Source organism: Marmota monax, unplaced genomic scaffold (assembly GCF_021218885.2).
Source record: "Marmota monax isolate L192 unplaced genomic scaffold, Marmota_monax_Labrador192_F-V1.1 WCK01_AAM20220418_F8-fsc00362, whole genome shotgun sequence".
NCBI lineage: Eukaryota > Metazoa > Chordata > Mammalia > Rodentia > Sciuridae > Marmota > Marmota monax.
This window is the reverse complement of record NW_026694757.1, coordinates 646,011-658,906: the sequence shown is the minus strand read 5'-3', so window position 1 is coordinate 658,906 and position 12,896 is coordinate 646,011. Positions and strand designations below refer to the sequence as shown.

The 12,896-nt window shown below is 57.4% G+C and overlaps 1 long non-coding RNA gene across 1 annotated transcript; it reads right to left on the bottom strand.

The window, feature by feature from the left end:
• Positions 1–341: 341 nt before the first annotated feature.
• On the bottom strand, positions 342–2,569 carry LOC124079418 (uncharacterized). The gene is made up of 3 exons (XR_006847360.1): positions 2,480–2,569; positions 1,404–1,549; positions 342–1,277 (listed from the first exon to the last, which is right to left on the bottom strand). It is a non-coding gene; the product is annotated as an uncharacterized LOC124079418 (long non-coding RNA).
• Positions 2,570–12,896: the final 10,327 nt, after the last annotated feature.

Genomic DNA, 12,896 nt, shown 5'->3' with positions numbered 1-12,896 from the left:
GCCACCACCCAGACACAGGCCGCTCCAAAAGCCTGCCAGTTGGGGCCGAGTTAAGTGGGTACAGGTAACAGGGCTCAGCTGGGGACCTGGGACATGTGCCCAGGGGGAGAAGAGAAGCCACCAGGTCCAGGGCCAGCACCATCTATCTTGATGTGACCTGTGGAGGCAGCGAGATGAGTGGGTGTCCCTCCCAGGCCCTCGGAGCTTATCACGGTTATTGGCTCAGAGGGCCTTGGAGAGCCGCCGTCTTCAGAGTGACATGGAATTTATTACTCCTTCCTTCCGTCGCTCGACAGCCTTTCCCCCAGCGCTTTTCTTTCGAAAAATGGTTCCTGCCAATCTTGCTGTTTACTTAAGCGGTTATTTATTTATTTCTCCCGCTGCCGGTCTGAGCACTTCTTGATAACTTCACCGCCTCTCCACCCGCTTAGAGGACCCCATAAGGAGAGCCCCAGCCCTGAGGAGCAGGCAGGAAGGTGACCTGCCTGGCCTGGGCCGGGCCTCGGGGAGCTTGGGTGAAAATGGGTGGCTGTGGGTGGCTGCACCCCCTCTGCCCAGCTGGGAGGTGGGGCATGGGACTCAGCGGGGCTCCTGTGCTGGCTTCTGTGGCTTCCACTCGCTGGCCTGACGCCTTGGGCAAAGTGTCCCCTGTCTGGGCCTCAGTTTACTCACCAGGGAACAAAGGAGAGGGGCTCGTCCCCCGTCCTGTGGTCTAGGAAGGCAGAGGGCACGGATCTGGCTGAGTCTGTGGTGAACCCACTTCTCTTTGCTTCTCTTGCTGTGGCCCTGAAAACAACCCGAGGTGGACAAGCTGCCCAGTGCTGGGCCCCGTGCTGGGCCCTGGGTTGGCCCTGCTTACAACGCATGTCTGATTCTTATGCAGGTGTGAGGAGGCCAACAGACGGAGGGGGACGCCCTTGCTGGGGCTCAAGAGGTGGCCAGGTCTTACCACACAGGCCCATGCAGGGAGGGCAGGCAGAGGGCGAGAGCAGGGGCGCCCGGGTGGGGGTCTTAACTGTTTCCATGGGAAGGGAGAAACGGCAGAGGCCAGGTGAGAAGCCTAGCTGGCCAGCCTGAGTAGTTTTAGTGGGCTTCGGGTGTGGTGGGCTTCCGGAGGTCTGTTCCTGGGGTGATGGGGGACCGGTGGACCATGGTCCAGTGTGAGCCTGATAACAGAGGTGTTGGGGTGTGGGCTCTGGAAGGTTTGCATGTGAGTCCGTTTGAAGGCGAGTGGTTTCCATCTCTAGGAATCAGCTAGACAGGTAGGTAGCTGACATCTGAATGAAGAAAATAAGAAAATGCCGTTAACAGAGACACAGTGAAAGGTGTGCTGCGTGTGACTTTTGTTTGGTCTTTTTACTTCTTATTTTGAGACGTAGTCTCACTACATTGCTGAGGCTGACCTCAAACTCGTGATCCTCCTGCCTCAGCCTCCCGAGCCGCTGGGATTATAGGCGTGCTCCACTGCGCCCGGCTAATTTTCATACATTTTTTAGTAGAGTCTGTAGTTGACATTAGCGTTCATTCTCCGTTGCACACTCTGTAGGTTCTGATGAATGTATGAAGTTATTTTCCACCATCATTACAGCATCATACAGGAAAATTTCCCAGCCCCAAACACCCTCTGCCCTGAAAACCCCAGGCAGTCACTGAACTTCCTACTGCCCCCAGCTTTGATTTTTCTAGAATGTCCTGAGCAATATGTGTTTGTTTCCTCTTTGTCTCTACATGTCTTGTTGGCTCATTTCTTTCCTTTTTTTCCCTGGTTGTTGAGGACCTTTATTTTTATTTATTTATATGTGGCGCTGAGAATCGAACCCAGTGCCTCACACATGCCAGGCGAGCTTCCTGCCACTGAGCCACACAGCCCCAGCCCGGCTCATTTCTTTTTATTTCTGGGTAATATTCCGTCGCCTGCATGGGCCACCATTTGGAAATGAAGCTTACCCACTTTTAGCATTTAAGGGAGCGGCCCAGCCTCCGTGGTGCTGGTGGGGCTCCCCGATGTGTGCACACAGCCCGGGTGGAGCCCCCAGAGACCACTGTCCTGGCACTCAGCACCAGAGCCCCACGGTCAGGCAGTGGGGATGGTGGATTTGTGGGCGTGAGCCACCGGGGCCATGCTTCTGCTCTGGGCTCCACGTGGCTGTGGGGGCAGTGCTGACTGTCCCTGAACCTCTTGGTGGTGGAGACCCAGGGGCACTCTTCTTTACCCATAGGGCTGCAGGCTGGCGAGGGAGTCTAGGAGTCTGAACGCTCTGCCTCCTGGAGGAACTGCAAACAGCTGCGAGAAGACAGACCCCCAGGGAGTGGGTGCTGCTGGCCTGGAGCAGCTGGAGGCCTCCTTCAGGCCGTTCAGGGCAACTGGGGCCGGGCTGCTGAGCTTCCTGGGTCCCCGGGGTGGGCTTGTGCCTGCTGCTGGCTGCCCGCTGCAGCCCTCTATGGGATCCTTTCACCCCTGGCCTCCTCCCAGACTTACACCCTGTCTGGGACACGGCTTGCTGCTCCTGTGAAGGCTCCTGGCCAACGTGCTCCAGACAGGGCGGCTGCCTCCCCTTCTGCAGGCCTGTGTGCGTGTGTGTGCTCATGCGCATTGTGTGCAGGGTGCTGCAGAGGTGGGCGGTGCTGCGTCAGCCCCTCCTCCCAGAACCGTGGCTCCAGGACCCGGAGCCCTATGGGGGGAGCCAGGCTGCCAGCAGGGACCAGCTGACGTGGTGCCATGACCAGCGAGCTGCCAGGGGAGAGTGCCCACTGGCTGGCATTCTGCCAGGCAGCCTCAGCTGGAGTCTCAGAACCTCTCGAGACACCCCAGAGGTTGGGAGCCAGGAGCTTCTCCTCTCACCTCTACATCGGGTTTGCTTTGAACTCCTTGGGGTTCCAGCAACTCCAGAGGCCCCGGGAACAATACCTGGGTGGGGAGGCTGCTAAGCAGCCAAGCAGGCAGGACGGGCGTCTCCCTTCCCGTCCACGGCCTGCTCCCCCAGGGAGGCGGCTGATTCCATGCAGACCTGAGCACCCCTTGGCAGTCCCACGCCGGGCTGGCTGGCGAGGATGGAGAGGATCCACTTGTTTTAAACGTTCTCTGAGCTCTCCTGCCTGACTCTGCCCGGTGCTCCGGCTGACTTTGTCCTGGGGGAGGTTATAGAAAGATCTTAATGCTGCCCACACGGCATCAGCAAGGTCCTGTGTCCCCGACCCGGGAGCCTGGACAGGGCACTGCAGGCAGCTGTGCATCCATACGCTGTGGCTGATGTACCCCTCTGTTTCCTCAAGGTCAAAGAGGAGAAGAAACGAGGGGTCTGAACCAGCCGCCTGCGTGCCTCCGACGTGTGTCCCCGCGCGAGGCCAGGGCCCGTCCCCGTAAGCTCTGCGGTTCCCCCTGGGAAGGGAATGAGTGGAGGGTCCACACTGGTATTTTCATTTTCTGACATTTGTCTGAGCCCTGGAAGCTCCTGAGCTTCTGGAATGGCCCAGAGGCTCAGGAAGAACTGGGCACCAGCCTGCCCAGAGGCCTCTGTAGACGTGAGCCCCACGGGGAGAGGCAGCCTTGGCTGAGCTCCCTGAGCTCCACGTGGAAGGTGGATGGCTGCTCGGCTGCCGTTCCCCAGCCCTCCCCGTCCAGTCCTGACTTGGATTCACATCTCCTCTGGCAGCAGCTGGCTGCTCTTGCTGCAAGGTGGGAAAGGGAGATCAGCTTCGCCCACAGCGTGAAGTAGCGGGAAGTGTGCTGGTGCTTCTGCGGCTGGCAGAGGTCTTGGGAGGGAGCTGCCTTGCTGTGTGTTTTGGCCAGGTAGTTTTGCCTCTCTGGGCTCATCAGTAAGCAGAGACAGAGGGCTAGAGCGCTGGCGAAAGTTTTTCTGGTCCTTCCCAGGGAGGGCAGCCCACTCCTGGGGGGAGGAGGGGCACCCCAGAAGGAAACTCATCTCTAACTTGGATGCTTATTCTGAGATCTGAGTCTGGGTCAAGCAGGGCCCACACCCAGCCCTGCAACCCTGAGAGCATTTAAAAAGACCCGAGTGACCAGCTGGGGTCCCCTTGAGCCTTGGTTCCCTTGGTCCTTCCTTGAGGAGGGCTGAAGCCCAGCTTTACAAATGGGGCTGGAAGTTGGGACCGGCCTGAGTTGTCTATGAGTTAGCGTTTGCTCTAAATAGAATCATACTGTCCCCTATTTAGTAAAATGCAAATAAAAGTGGCAATACTGTCTTTCTTATGAATGACCTGGCACTGCTATTCAGGTTATCTATTCCATTCTTACAATAACCCAAAGAGGTGGGAGTGACATTATCATTCTTCTATAGAATGACAACACTGAGGCAGAGAGGTTAAGTAACTTACCCAGAGTCACACAGCTGAGACACTTGGCAGAACAGAACTTGAGCCCAGGCCTATCAGAGCTAGAGTTCAGGATATAACCTCTAGGCTACACTGCCTCTTCTCACCGTAATCGTAGAAGTCCTGGAGGGACGTTTACTGAACAGCTCTGCCTCGGAGTCCTTTGCTGGAGGCTGAGCTGGTAAGCCCAGTTGGTTGTGGCTGGTTGAGTCCCAAAGAGGCCACTTTGAACTTTATGCCTCGAAAAAGTAGAGACTACCCCTGTGGCCCTGGCCACTCTCTCCAGTATCCTGCCTGGCCTGACCCTGTCGGCAGAGCACATTGCCCGAGGTTGGGCAGGGGGTGGGGGACTGTCCAGAGACTCAGCAGCGTAGGGAGTAGCACCCCAGCTTCTAGGCCTTTCATTAGTCCAGCGGAAGCTCTGGCCACAGGCACGGAGCTCGGGCAGCCACGTATCTTGGTATTTTTCTTCCTTTCTTAGGAAAAAATGATGAGAAGACTCGAGAGCCCTCTCACACACGATTTCAGGTCATAGTAAGAGGACCTCAGGAGAATCGATTCTGTTATCACAGAAGTAAGAGCAGGTACTGCCCCTGCCCTGCCTTGACTCCAACCGCCACCGGCCACATCCATCATGCCTGCAGGAAGGAGATGGCAGCCCTGGGACCTGGCACCATGGCACAGAGGAAGGTCTGCAGCTGGGTCAGGAAACTGAGGGTCCTTGGGGGACAGACAAGGACAGGCTGGGCTCCCAGCCACCCCAATAGGCTCATTTACGAACCCACAAGACAGAACCCTGTAAGTTGTTAACTCATGAAAAAGACACTTCTAAGGGGTGACAGCCGGGCTCTGCCGTCCACTGACCTGTGTTCCCGTAGGGAGCTGATAGCTGGTTCTTTGCTTACAACAAGAACTTTGATTTTACCCAAGGACTTGATCTGGGTTGGCTTTGCAGAACGACCTGCAGCTTCAGTCAGTAAAGGGATTTGATCTTCAAAACCAGATATGAGCATGGACATTATGGAGACAGGTTTTTGTATAAAGCAAGGGCCATGTGGGTGAGCAGAGCGGGTGAGGCAGGAGGGTCCAGCTCCGCCAGCTCGACCCTGGTGCAGGCGTGTGTCCCTGTGCGCCTCGTGGCTGGCGGGTTCTCCCATGCCAAGGGGGAGCGCGAGGCAGCGTCGCTCAAGGCTGCATAGCCGTGTTCTGTAGAGCAAAGCACATGGGATCTGGGAGGCAGAAGCCAAAGGCACAAACAAATAACCAACAGCCCAGCTTATAAACACATGCAGGCTCTGACAGCCGCAGGCAGCCACCAGCTCCTTGTCCCAGCGGGAGCAGCAGCACAGGGCCAGAGAGAGGGACCTCGAGTCCTTCCAGAGAAGTCCTTTCCCCAGCTGCTGCCCACCTGGTGGAGTCCACCAAGGCCTGGCTCTCCTCCCGCGGCCATGAGGGTGGCCTCCTGTGTGCTTCCACTACTCAGAGCAGAGGGAGGTCAGCTCCCAGGGCTGCTGAGGTGTGCTGCGTTCTCTTGGCCTCCCCGTGTCCCCAGTCCTGCCTTCAAGGCAGCACTGACTGGGAATGGCAGAGACACGGATCTCAGTGCGACGGCTCAGTTGTGTGAGTCTCAGGACTCGACGTCTGGCATTGGCTGGAAGCGTGGGACCCGTCTTCTTGTTTTGTGGTTCTGAGGATACCACCCAGGGGTAAACCTGAGCCACATCCCCAGAGCTTTTCATTGTTTCTTTTGGGACAGGGTCTCGCTAAGTTGCTTAGTGTTTTACTAAGCTGACGAGGCTGGCTTCAAACTTGCAATCCTCCCTTGTCAGCCTCCTGCGCCCCTGGGATTACAGGTGTGGGCCACAGCACCTGGCTTGGACCTGTCTTCTTGACCCTCTAAGGGTCTCTGCTGTTCCAGGGAGCATCCCAAGCAGAGTTAATCTATCTGTCCATCCATCGTCCATCTCCCTCCTCCCTCCCTCTATGTCCATCAGTCCACCTTCCTTGTCCCCATCCTCCCAAGGGCATGCTGACTGACAACTCTGAGAAGCACAAGTGGGTACAGTGAACGTCCCTCTGGTTCTGATCCTCTTTGCCTTCTCTTCGGTGCAGGACGCAGGCTCAGGTGAGGGGATCCAGAGGGGCGGGCTGCTGTAGGAAAAGTCCTGGTTGCTGTGGGAGCCCAGGGCAAGGCTGTGTGCCGAGGGCGGTGACTTCTCATCTGAGGCCAGACCCCTAGACCACACTGCTGCCCGACTATGAGGGTGGGTGGCAATTCCCAGGGTTGGCACGCGTTAGGTGCAAATGGAGAGTGCCCAGGGCAGGAGGGCACTGTGACAGCAGTGATGGCCACTGCCCACTCTGTGCCCCGCCATGGGATGGTACCCTCAACAAGGCTCTGCTGCCACCTCAAGCTGAGCGACTTTGGCCAAGGTTCTGGACCCCTCTGAAATGCATTCCCTCCATCAAAAAGGAAGAACGTGAGCTGGGAGTGGCGATGCAGCCTGTAATCCCGGTGATCTGGGAGGCTGAGGCAGGAGGGTCGCAAGTTCGAGGCTCACCTAAGCAGTTCAGTGAGACCCTGTCTCAAAAATGGAAAGGGCTGGGGATGCAGCTCAGTGGCAGAGCCCCCCTGGGCTCAGCGGCAAAAAGGAAAAACAACCACAAGGAATCACAGTGTCCCTTTTCGAGCCTGTGGTCTGCGTGTCAATGTCAAACCCTCTTCACGTGCTGGTTCTTCTGTGTTGAGGACTCATTGGTTGAGAAAACTCACAAGGACAAGAAGCTACTTTGAATTCAGTAGTGGTTTAAAATCAATTTATAATTGGTTATTCGAAGCCGCATGTGTATGCGTTTGAGAAATGACCCTGGCGTGGGCTTTGTCCTGAAGGGTGAGTGCGAGGATCTCGGTCAGTGTGTGGTGACTCTGCCGCCCCCCCCCCCGGGGGGGGGCCAGGTCCTCGCACCACCCCTTCCAAGTCTGCCTTCTGTCATCCACAAAGGGCTCCACTCCTGCTGCCCTCAACTCCTGCTGCTTGCAGAACAGGAAGGAGACGGAATGGCAGGGCACGAGCCCAGGGAGGCTGATGGAAGATGTCAATGGCACGTGAGGCAGAAATGGGAGGGCGGGAGGTCCGCGGTGACCCTCGGATGGGCTCCACCATGTGGAGGGGCCATAAGAGCCCTCAATCCTGTCGCGGAAGCAGATGTGCTTCACAGGTGCTGGTCTCCCCTGTCTTGGCCAAGGGTCCCCACCAGGGCACCTTTCACTACCCGGCGCCACATGTGGTTCAGTGGTGAGAACTGGAGTTTGGGGCAGCTGGGGACACAGCTGTGAGGACTCCACCAGCCATGCTGGGCGAGGCAGGCTGCCCCTGGTGGTGGGCTTGGGGAAGGGACAGGACAGTGCTGACCAGGGCTGGAGGAGGGGCAGGGCTCCGGGGAGTCTGACGTCTTGTGCTAGAGCTGGCTGGCACCATGGGCTGGGTGAGCCGAGCGCTGGAGACCTCTGGATGGAGTCCCTTCTGGAACCTAGCCACGGACCTCAGAGAAAGGGGCAGGGGACAGCGGTTTCCACCACAGAACTAAATGCCTGGGGTCCTTGTAGGTCCCCAAACAGAACATGCAAACGGCTGGAAAGCAGGCCCGATCTTTCCTTCTTTTTATTATTTTTAAAAATCATTCCTTTCTGAGATTGGATTTGGGCCGACTGCACACATCAGCACTCCGGCTTCCCCGGGGAGGGAGGCAGAGCTCGCCCCGCCCCCTCCCCCGTCCCTCCCCACTTCTGGCACAGAGGGCTCAGCCCAGGATGCAACTGTGGGCAAATGAGGCCCTGCTGGGGCCGGGGAGCCTGGGGAGGGCACCTCTGCCTGGGGGAGGAGGCCCCGCTTGCTGGTGCGGTCTCGGCCTTCTGGAAGCTGTAATGAGCTCAAGTTTGACTTTGGGTCTTACAGGCCGTGTACTGAATGGTTTCAGGATCATGGAAGTTTCTCATACAGCAGGGAACAGCTTCTATTCTACCAAAGGCCCCGCCAGCTGACTGCCCCACCTGTCTGTCCACAGCAGCCCCGTGGACCTCTCCCTCACAGCTCCTGGTTCTTTTAATTCCTGCGTATCTAACAGCTTGTAGTCATTTGTCTCTCTGTATGTGAATGTCACTCTCCCCAACTACAGATGAGTGCCACCAGGGAAGCATGCACACCTGTAGCTCTCCAGGATCAGAGGTTAAAACTGGGTATGTGGGTGGGCGGAGGGGCAGAAGGATGGGCAGATGGACGGGGAGTTACGGGATGGGTGGGTGAGTGGTGAGTGGGTGGGGGCTCGAATGGCTGGGCAGACAGAGGGGCAGGGAGAAGCTGCTCCTCTCATTGTGGGCCCTGTAAGTGTAAGCATGAAAAGAACTTCATTTGGAAAGTGTTCCTTTAATGATCAAAGGAAGAAAACACTGAATCTACTTGGAGATGAGAGAAACTCACTCTGAAAAATAACAGGCATGTTTGAAACGGCCCTGAAATGTGTGCGTGTGTCTCTACGACTGCCAAGAACGCACAGAGGACAGCCGGCTGCTTCCCTGGGCCAGTGAAGGGGCTCTGGAAACAGCTCTGTTGGTAGGAGTGAGGAGAGCAGCTTCAGGAGGCCAACCCCGTGTGCCTGCAGAGGGGGTTGAGGACGGAGAGAAACCCCTCTCGGATCTTGCCTGGCAGGTGCTGTCAAACCTGGCTGCTGAGGACAGTCTGCAGGCGAGGTTCATGGTGGTGCCCGGTGCTCTGAAAGGAGGGCTGATGGGAAGTGGCAGAGTGATGTTTTGGGACTTCTGAGGTCAGGGCAGAAAAAGTCTTTTAGCTCCTGCCTGGGGCCAAACCTGGAGAAGAATGAGACTTCACCCCTCCATGGGAGCAGTAGCCAAGAATGGGCAGCCATTTTAAATTTGCCACACCAAGTGACTCTTTATCCAGGCTGGCTGAAAAAAGAGGGAGTCCTTGGGAATCTCCTGGACCTTGAAATTCTCTCCTCACATGAGATCCCCTTTCTCTGCATGTCAGCCCACTAAAATTATGTATATATTATGCAAATTGTGTTATGCAAATTGGATGCCTGTACTCTCCCCAGCCTTTGGGAACGAGTCAGAGGGCTCACAGCCCAGTCTTGGTGGTGTGTTTATCTTCGCCTGTGTTAATGCAGCCGGTTAACCTCAGTCAGTTTGGGTTCTCTCCCCTCCCACCCTCCCTGGAAGTCCTGGGACCCTCACACGCCTTTGATGGTCAGCCCTGACATCTGGCCATCGTCACTCCTGGCTGCCATCTTGGTACCTTGACATGCAGCCTGGGCCACTGAGGCTCACTTGCTTGCTCTGGAGGGTGGTGACACTGCTCAGCCCCGCTGTGTTCTGTAGTTTGGGGGACCCACAGAGGGCTGCCTGAGCTCTGGGGGAGGGTAGTGGCAAGTGCAGGAGCACCCCTAACTGGGCCCACACTCATTTCCTTCCTTCCAGGCCCGGCATGTACGCAGAAGTTGCAGGCTTTCATTTCCTTCTTTATGCCCTGTGTCTGCATCACCTTAGGGATCAAAATTCTCCTCCGGGGCTGCATCACCCCTGCCCATGTCCTTCACCACGGTCAGTTTCTCAGATGCCAGCAGCTGTTTAGACATGGGCCAAGTTCCCCTCCTGGGGGATCTGCTTAGCCTCCTTGTGAACAGGTCCAAGCTGGGACCCCACAACCTCAGAGGCCCCTTATTTGCAGAGTCCCCCTCAGTGCACCTGTGCGGCTCTCAGCACGGCTCTTGTCAACCTGCTAGGTCCTCTGGGGATGTGTGTATGCATCTCCCCACGGGCAGGAGCGAGGTCTTATGGATTGGGAGTTAGATCTTAGCTCATGACACAGTGCCCCACTGAGGTGACCCGAGAGGGGTGGACGTGCAGGAGAAGGATGTAGGGTGCATTCTGCAGCTCAAGATTGGGAAAACTCATCAGAAATCAGAAGGCAGGTGTGTTCACAGGCAGCGAAGCTTGTAGAACAGTCAAGCCCCAGCTTTCCTCACCATCTGATGCCTGGGTCCAGCCTGGTGCTCCTGGACAGACCCCCGTCCTTACCCCCTCACCACACGGCCCCATGGCCGCATAGTCACATGGTGCCAGGGTGTCTGGCACCAAGCCCCTGCACCAAACCACTGTGGCACACTGCTTGTGATGGAACTCGGGGTTTGAGCAACACACCTGCGCCCCGCCCCTGAGCCAGGCACCCTCGGCCTGCATGCTCTAAGTTGCTAGCTCTGGGGAGGAGGGGTGGCCTGGGAGCTTTCTGGACATGGATTTGGCCATGGCTTTTCTCCAGTAGCTTCTGTCCCACCTGCCGGGTGACCACAGCGAAACCAGAAATCCAGTTTGGACCAGACTCTGAGAGTGCTTTCCTGGGTCTTCAGACCCTAAGGACACCTCCAGTCCAGAATGTAAGACGGAAGTGGTGAGGGGTGTCGTGGAGAACACGGAGGCCCAGAGGGGGGAAGTGAGGGCATCAGGGACCCCAGGAGTTGGCCTGCACCTGGATTCATCCCTCCTAAAGCCAGGCCCGTGCTCCTTGGACCACACCAGGCTGGACCCATTCAGACCCTCTGAGAGAAGGAGTGGGGTTTATATATAAATGAATGACAAGGAGCCAGACGCCGGGGTGCATTGCCCATCATCCCTCCCAAAATAAAAACTAAAAGAGGCTGAGATATAGCTCAATAGAGTGCACACCTGGGTGTAGTCCCCAGTGACCTCAGCTGCTCCTTGCGGACCTTCAGGCTGCCCACTCTGTCCTTACTCAGGGTAGCTGTCCCCTGTCCTCACCCCGTCAGCAGCCTCTGGTCTTCACGAGCCCTCTCTGCGGTTCCCTCAGCGGGGTTAGGGTTAGGGTTATCTTCTTGACCTAAATCCCTCAGAAGACTCTCTAGGATACCAAAGGCATCTACAGAGAGCAGTTGGGGCCATCCTGGGATGGACCTCCTGTTGCTTGGCATCTGTCACTCATTCGCTTACGCACACGTTCCAACACACATTTATCATGCATCTGCCACGGGCCGGGCCCTGCGCTCTTCTGGGAACAGACAGGCGGGGCGGTCCCTGCACTTGAGATACCCTGTGACTACAGGGACACAGCAAATCTCTTTGCTGTCTCTGATCCTCTCAGGGAGGCTCGCTGGAAGGGCCGTGAGAGAAAGTGAAGAGTGAGCAGGAGGTGCAGAGGGACCGGCAGGTGCCAAGCCCAGGAAGGGTGAGCAGCTCTGAGGGCCCTGGGGGTCTGGAGGGAGGACACAAGGGGAGGCAGGTGGCGGGCAAGCTGGAGATGGGAGCTGGGCCCTGGCGTAGGACAGGTAGGACAGGGGACCCGTGGAGGACACTCAAGGCTCCCTCCCCCCAAGGTGGCCTTTCCCTGCGAGTCACGGCTCCTGGAAGGCTCCGACACCAGGCTCCAGCCTGTTTCCTTTGGGGCCATCTCCACTCCCTTCCCCTCCCCACAGAGTCCCAAGTCTTCCCTCTCCTTCCTGGCCACAGCCAACCCTGTCCTCGTTCCATGCCTCGGGATGCGCCAGGTAGCAGACACTCTGGGGGCTCTGGCCCAGCTGTGATGCTGGAGTCCACCCTGAACTGCCCACTCCCGTACCCGTGTCTGATCTGTGACTTCGCCCCTGGTCAAAGGTGCCCATGGACCCAAACTGTGCCCCTGGGTTTCTTTCTTGGGTATTTGGAATGGGCCTTATGAACTGCCGTTGGGTAAGGCTGCCGTCTGGGACAAGGTGCTGAGGAAAGCCACTTTCTGCCAGGTGATCTGGGAAGTCAGGAGCAGTGCTGCCACCAGGCAGGAGGGGGAGAGAGATGGGGGGACCCTCCTGGAAGCGTGGGCCCTGCCAGCCCTGCTGCTCGCCCTCCTGCAGGGCCAGCACACCGCTGCCCATGGCACCGCACGGCCACCCACTGCCCGAGAGCAATGCCTTTCTGACCCATCCTTCTTCCCCCTCTTTCCTTACCTTCCTGCCCATTGCCCACCATCAACTGGGCAGACTCTGGTTAGGATGTGTATCTGAAACCAGGTGCCTGGACAGAGGCAGGGAGGGGTCCTCCGGGGGCACAGGGGAATAAGCTGGTCCTGAGGACCTCGAGGCACATGCTGCTGTATTAACCAGATTCAGGTCAAGGCAGGAGGTCCTGGGCTCCAGGGCCCAGACAGAACCCTGGGACAGGAGGTCCTCCATGCATGGTGCCTCACTCGGGGCCTGAAGTTGTAGGATTTGTGCCCCAGCAGCCTGCAGCCTGGGGAGGTATTTTTTTCAGCCTAAGAATATGCTTCTCAGTGTTAGTGATCCCTTAAGGCAGCCACCATGCCACCTGGGGGGCTATGATTAGAATCCTCACGGTTCTTCTCATTACTGTGATTAACAGTGACGGTGAACACAACTTCTGCTGAGAGCCCGCCTCGCAGGGCCTGGCTTGGGGGAGCCCCAGAGACCCCTTTCAGGACCACAGGAGCTCAGTCCACCATCCCTGCAGTGAGGGGTCTCCAGGGGCACAGCGCTGCTTCCTT